Source organism: Scylla paramamosain, chromosome 11 (genome assembly GCF_035594125.1).
Source record: "Scylla paramamosain isolate STU-SP2022 chromosome 11, ASM3559412v1, whole genome shotgun sequence".
NCBI lineage: Eukaryota > Metazoa > Arthropoda > Malacostraca > Decapoda > Portunidae > Scylla > Scylla paramamosain.
Genome location: NC_087161.1, coordinates 15,525,914 through 15,533,413, shown reverse-complemented (window position 1 = coordinate 15,533,413; position 7,500 = coordinate 15,525,914).

Genomic DNA, 7,500 nt, shown 5'->3' with positions numbered 1-7,500 from the left:
CGACGCTCTGGTTGCTCTCGGCCACGGTGTACCCCGTTACCCTGATGCTCCGGGCTGCCGGGATGGTGGTGTTCCTCGTGACCCTGATGCTGAAGCGCTGCACCGCCATGAGCGGTGTGCTGCTCGACAGGAAGGGGAGCAAGAGGTCTATGTGGGCGTAGGTGTCTTCTATTACGCCACATCACGCGACCGCTGCCCATCTTGATGAGGTAGTCTCTCCTTCGCCCAACAGCCACGATGACACCCAGGCGATCCCAGAGGCCTGTCGTGTGATCTTGAACGTCGACGTGGCCACCGAGGTGCAGGAGAGGAAGAGTACGGGCGGACGCGTCGTGGCGAAGTTTCGCTTTCTTCCTCAGTCGCTCTGCCTTGGCGTCGCACTCATCAGCAGCGCGCTGCCACTGCTGAGCGTATGAGCGATGATGAGCCGGGACACAGGACCTCATAGGATGACCGAAGAGGACTTGTGCTGGTGATCGCCCTTCCGCCCTCGGAGTGTTGCGCAGTTCCAGCAACCCGCGAGCGAACGCATCCTCGTCCAGGTGTCCCTGCTGTGTGGTCGTGAGGATCAGCTTCTTCACGGACTTGACCGCTGCCTCGGCGTGACCATTGGAGCGTGGATAATGAGGTGAAGATACACGATGCTCCACCCCCCATCGAGCCAGGAAGCGCCGTACCGATGAAGAAGTGAACTGCGGTCCACCGTCAGTCCTCAGGAGAACAGGCACGCCCGTGTCGGCGAACACACCCCGAAGGACACGAACGAGCTGATCAGCCGATGCTGGACGTGAGCATGCAGACACGTGAGGCCACCCAGACAAGCGATCTACATACACGAGGTATGTACGGCCTGCTGCGTGGAAGTAGTCTGCAGAAACTGACTCAAACACCCTGCTGGGTGTGTCCGTGTCCTGCCAGAGAGGTTCGTTGGCTTGGCTTGGTAGGAGTGGACGGCATAGTGAGCATCCAGAAACGACGTTCTCAACGTCTCTGTCCATACCAGGCCAGTACACCGTTTGTCGGGCCCGTCGCCTGGTGCGCTCCATCCCCTGATGACTGTCATGGAGTCGCTCTAGTGTTTCTCGGCGGAGGCTGTGAGGAATAAGAAGCCTCGGCCCGTAAACCACCAGGTCGTCGTCTACGGCCAGCAGACTGCGCACCGGCCAGTACGTACGCAAGCGGTGATCGAGGTCGTGGCAATGATCAGGGAAGCCCTCGATGATGACGTTCTTGAGCAAGCAGTACTCCCCGTCTCTTGCTGCTGCGGCACGTACCATTTCCACAGTCTGATCCTGGAGTGGTGTTAAGCGGACGCCGTCCTCATTGGTGGCAGATAACGCTGAGATGACCGCTGAGTGGAGAGGGTCGAGGTCACCAGAAGTAGCAGCATCCTCTTCCTCCACTGGGTCCTGTACTGGAGCACGTGAGAGGGCGTCGGGCACACAGTGTGTCGATCCCTTTTGCCAGCTTGCTGTGAAAGAATACTGAGCAAGCTTCTCCCTCATGCGCTGCAGCCGCAGGTTCTCTATTTCTCCCAACAACTTGCTATTGAGGAGAGGTATCAGCGGGCGGTGGTCGAGCACTAGATCGAAGTGAGGGAGTCCTTTCAGGTAGGTGCCACATTTCCTGACTGCCCAGACGATTGCAGCCATTTCCAACTCTATTACTGCATAGCGGCTCTCTGTGTCTGTAACAAATCTTGACCCGCATTGCACCATCTTCCACTGGTCACTGTGCTTCTGCAGGAGAACGAATCCAAATCCGTGCATCCTTGAGGCGTCAGTCTGTAGCATCGTTGGTAATGATGGGTCGAAGTATGCCAAGACAGGTGGGCTGACGAGACACTGTTTCACCTTCTCAAACGCCTCTTCATGGTTAGGAGACCAGCACCAACTGTTCTTCGGGCGTAAGAGATCTCTGAGGGGTTGTGCAGCTGCAGCCACAGAAGTGATCAGCTGGCCTCATTCCTACGACCCAACGCCACAGCAGCGTGCGGGGCACGCTGCTGCTGTGATCAAGGCCTTTCCCAGCGTCTTCGAAGCAAAGGAAGGTTTACGTGCAATGGCTGGTGGATCCATGGCCATCGAGTTGACAGACGACGCTCGACCCTTCGCCGTAACAGCATCTCGTACAATCCCTTACAATTGGCGTGAAGAAATTAAGAGCCAGTTGGAAGAGCTGCTTAACAAGGGAATCATCGAGAGTGTGGACTACCCTACGGCATGGTGCCACCCCATCGTGCCTGTCCCAAAAAAGACATCTGGTGTAAGGCTGTGTGTTGACCTGACACGACTCAACCGTTACGTGAAGAGGCCCGTGTATCCAGTGCGCTCACCTCATGACGCCATCGCCTCGATCGGGACCGGAGCAGTTTGGTTCACCACTCTTGATGCCAAGATGGGGTATTTTCAAGTCCCCATTAGAGAAGAAGACCAGGATTTAACCTGCTTCATAACACCTTGGGGTCGGTACAAGTTTCGGCGAGCGGTTATGGGTCTCGTCTCGTCTGGAGACGAGTATAACCGTCGAGGAGACCAAGCTCTCGGCGACATACCTAACACCATCAAGATCGTGGACGACATCCTGGCCTATGACTCCACCTACAGTGCGCACTTAGCCCATGTCATTCAGATTGTGCGGCGGTGTGACCAGCACGGCATCACTCTCAACCCACAGAAGTTTACATTCGCGGAAAGAGTGGTAGATTACTGTGGTTACTCTGTTTCTGGACAAGGCTACACGACAGACTCAAAGAAAGTTAAGGCAATCTCTGACTTCCCACGACCACAGCACATCACCGACTTACGATCATTCATGGGTCTTACAAACCAGCTTGGAAGCTTTTCTCCTGCTGTGGCTGCAGCTGCACAACCCCTCAGAGATCTCTTACGCCCGAAGAACAGTTGGTGCTGGTCTCCTAACCATGAAGAGGCGTTTGAGAAGGTGAAACAGTGTCTCGTCAGCCCACCTGTCTTGGCATACTTCGACCCATCATTACCAACGATGCTACAGACTGACGCCTCAAGGATGCACGGATTTGGATTCGTTCTCCTGCAGAAGCACAGTGACCACGAGTTCACGCACACCACAGGCCTCCCTCCCCCGATAGGACCATTTACCCTTTGACTCTTACCTGGTACATGTTTCCCTAATTACTAGTCAATCTGAGACATCTTTACTACAGCTACTTCCAAATTTTAAATTGAGTAGAAACTGCAAAATCTGTTCTTTTTAATGACCTTCCTTCTTTATGTTTATTGAGGTTTCATGCATTACTTCTGGTGCTGCTAATTGTTTCGTATCGCAGTGAAAGGGTTAAGGAGGACATAAAAATGCTGTCGTTAATAGGGTTTTCTTAATTTAACTGCTCGTAGACTTCTTGTTATTTGTTACGGATTGGCAGTGCAGTGCAAACAAGGATGGCTGCAGCAGCGCAACACGGAAGGTTCCGCAGGAGTTGTCTTAGTTACACCAAACTTCCAGACAGTTAATCAATTTTCGTGAATAGGAGAGTTTAAATCAGTTTTATTAATGAGCTCTACTATTTTTTTATGCTTCTCATTGACTTGAACTTGCTATTTAAGATATGATATTTTATAGTTTCTTATATTTTATTCTGTCGTATTTTTTTTTCTCCTCTAACAATTACATTAATGTATATCACTGAATAATTCCCTCATGCACCGCTATATAATCTCGCTTTTGTGGCGATATAAAAAAAATCAGTCACCTTCTACATAACATTAAGGTATTTTCTGTGTCGCAAATGATCTATGACAGCTGAGAAATGCATACCAGCTTCATGAAATCCGCAAGGTAGAAAATAACTTGCCACGTCCTCCTTGAAAATCATCTATTTGATAATCATGTTACTGAGAAATGGACTTGGTGAGAGACGTGTCCGTGCAGGAGTAGTGATGTGAAGCAATATTCCGACAGATGGAGCGTGCGGGGTGCAGGTGATGCCAGGGACGCAGACAGCCTGTGTGTGTGTGTGTGTGTGTGTGTGTGTGTGTGTGTGTGTGTGTGTGAGCGTGCTACCTATTTTAGAATTCAGTTTGTTATTGTTAAGCAGAAATGAGCTAACACACACACACACACACACACACACACACACACACACACACACACACACACACACACACGCAACGATGAAAATTATTCTGCGAGCAAGATTAAGCCACTACTGTCCCATCAGCTGCAGTCCTCCTCCTCCTCCTCCTCCTCCTCCTCCTCCTCCTCCTCCTGCGCCACTGCAAGAAATATCGACGCTCGTGGCGGTGGCGCTCTCTCTCTCTCTCTCTCTCTCTCTCTCTCTCTCTCTCTCTCTCTCTCTCTCTGACACTAATCATTCCCTTTTTATCTACTTAGATTTTTCTCTCCTCCGCATATTCACTTTTCCCTTGTCCCTCGTTTCCTTCGTTACTTTTATTCTTTTATTTATTTTATTTATTTATTTTTTTTGCGCTTTCCGACAGTTTTTTTTTTTCTTTTAGCTTTTTCCTCACTTGGCAGTGTCCTTTTTCCTGTTCTCATTTTCTCTTCCTTTTCTTCCTCCTCCTCCTCCTCCTCCTTCCTCCTCCTCCTCCTCCTCCTCCTCCTCTCATTGCTGACTTATTTTACATTGTCTCATTCTATTTTTTTCCTCTCCTTCCCCTCTCCGCGACCTTGCTCTCTTTTCCTTTTGTTTGTTTTCCCCCATTTTCCTTTCTCCTTATTGTCTCTCCCTCTCACGATATTGCCTCTTACGCAAACACTCTCTCTCTCTCTCTCTTCTCTCTCTCTCTCTCTCTCTCTCTCTCTCTCTCTCTCTCTCTCTCTCTCTCTCTCTCTCTCTCTCTCCAGTACGTATTTACACAAGGAATGACTTTTTTTGTGTGTTGTCTGAGTGTGTGTGTGTGTGTGTGTGTGTGTGTGTGTGTGTGTGTGAGTTGAACCATCAGTTGCATGAAGGCCGTTGGGTACAAGAGGCGCAGGAGAGAGAGAGAGAGAGAGAGAGAGAGAGAGAGAGAGAGAGATGAGAGAGAGAGAGAGAGAGAGAGAGAGAGAGAGAGCAATGTGATGTTCTCTCATTTCTGTGATAATTTGACACCAAGTCTTCTGAAACTGGCTGTGGGGATAAAAGAAAAAGGGAAAGGCTGCAAGCAGAAGAAGAAGAGGAGGAGGAGGGACAGTGAAAGGAAGAGTGGGAGGAGGAAAAAGGCTTGAGGAGGAGGGGAAGAGGGAAGCAGGAAGACGAAAAAAGAACGAGTGAGGAGATCGAGTGAGTAAGGGAGGTGGCGAATGAGATAGGCTGGGAGGGAGGGAAGGAGGGAATGAGAGGGAAGAGGAGAGGAAGGGAGAGAGGGAGAGGAAAGGGTGCGGGTGTGATGTGTTTTGTTGCTTTGTGGTGGAGCTGTTGAAGGGACCGACCCTGAACGACCTTAAAGAGACTGAGAGAGAGAGAGAGAGAGAGAGAGAGAGAGAGAGAGAGAGAGAGAGAGAGAAGAGAGAGAGAGAGAGAGAGAGAGAGAGAGAGAGAGAGGTACTGGTGTTAAACAGATCTAAAATTAGACTGTGGCTGAGAAAATAAAATATCGACTCGGACATTGGCCAAAAAATTATTGAGACACATTGACAGAAAATAAAAGAAAGACACATTGACAGGAATACTGACAGATATCGAAACAACCAGTGACAGGAAACAAAAACAGAGACACAGATTATGAGACAGGAAAAAATATACCTAAACAAAGAAACAGACAGAAATAAATGAAAACAGAGAATAAAGAAAGAATAGGATACCGAAGCAGACAAGAAAGAGACACAGACAGACAGACAAAACAGACAGACAGGGACACCAGACCAAAAATAAAGTTACAAAGAATAAAGGTAACTGTTCTTTGTATCATTGTTCATACTTTTACCAAAACGAGAATTCTTTATTAACATATTTACTTAGTTTTGCCGCTACCACCACTGAAGAAACCCTTGTTATTCCCAGCCACGAGTTTATAATGCATCCTCGGGGCAAGAATACTGAGAGGTAGCGTGGGGGCAGCGCGTGCCCTCGTCCAGACTCAATACTCTGCTATCTGAATCAACATATTTTTTACAGTTTTTCAAGGGTAAGGTAGCATGGAGAGGCGGAGGCAGGAGTACTATATTCGGTTAAGGTTCGTCCACACGTCTTCTTTAGAGAGGATGCATCACACACAAAGTTCAGGTGTTCAGTTACGGTTTAATATAGTAATATACCTGTGTTTAGTGTTTTCCTTTGATATTAAGCCCCATGATCTAAGGATGAATCAGTCGGCATGTTTTAAAAAGGAGCCTGTCAGTAGATGAGAGTGTAGTGTTGAGGGAGAACACAAAGAACAATGGGAGTGTTGCTGGTTACTTGACTTACAACCGTGATAATCTTCCGGTCTTCTTCAACGCATGTCCTCTTTCAATGCATCTATAAACCATCCATAACGTCTTTCTCTCTTATACATAAGAAAATATAGTAGTAGTCACTGTCGTCTGCCTTTCCTTACCTCCTCCATTCATTTGTCTCCTCCTTACCCAAGAAATTTTTATCCCCCCTGTTGATAGTACTCGATTTCATGACGGGAGAGAAAAGGTTTTTGTAGCGAGTTAACGTATTTGGCGAGCTGCCAGGGGCTTATGTCAGGATCCACGCCGAGTCTCTGTCACGGGATTATATTTGAAAGGGATTAACTACATTGGCTCTGAATACATGAATACGCTTGCCACGATTTTTTTCCCACCGCTGGACTTGAAGCTAATCGGCCTCGAGGTACTGAGCACTTTAGTAAATAGTTTTAGCGCAGTCTCCCGTGGCGTGTGTGCGTCTGTTTGTGCATCTGTTCGTGTCCGCTAAGCCTCTTGTAATGAGAGAGCGAGGGATGCTTGTTGGAAGTGTTTCGTCTCCAGAATTTCACGAGTTTTGTGTGATGTGGGACTTTTAATTGCCTCCACCGTCTTGGGACTAGAGGGAGAGTACTAGACTAGACTAGAGGGAGTACTGAATTACGCAAGGCTAGGGCAAAATTGAGCAAGTTTGTCGTGTTGGCTCTTAGTTTGGGTTTATATCTGACACCTTTGCTGTCTTGTGTTTACCCTGTGTCAGTCAGTCGCGTTGTTTTACTAAGCTTAGATTGTGGAAAGTCTTAAGAGTGTTTGCGAGTTCCGGTGTTCGTGTCAGGCAGCAGTTTGTGTAGATTTAAGGAAGGGAAGGTAGTGATGTAGGTTCGTGAGTGAAGAGTGGATGAGAGGGAAAGATGTGTGTGGTAGAGGAGTGTGGGGGAGTGGAATAAAGAGCTTTGAGAGGTGAGATGTAGCTTTGAGGATGATGGGATGGTTATACTAGTGAATACGTGTCCCCCCCCTCTCTCTCTCTCTCTCTCTCTCTCTACCACCACCACCACCACCACCCTTAATAAGCTTAATATTCCCCACGGCTATAAAAGCTATCGGTAACATGATCGCCGCGCCGCTGTAATTAATGCTTGGAGG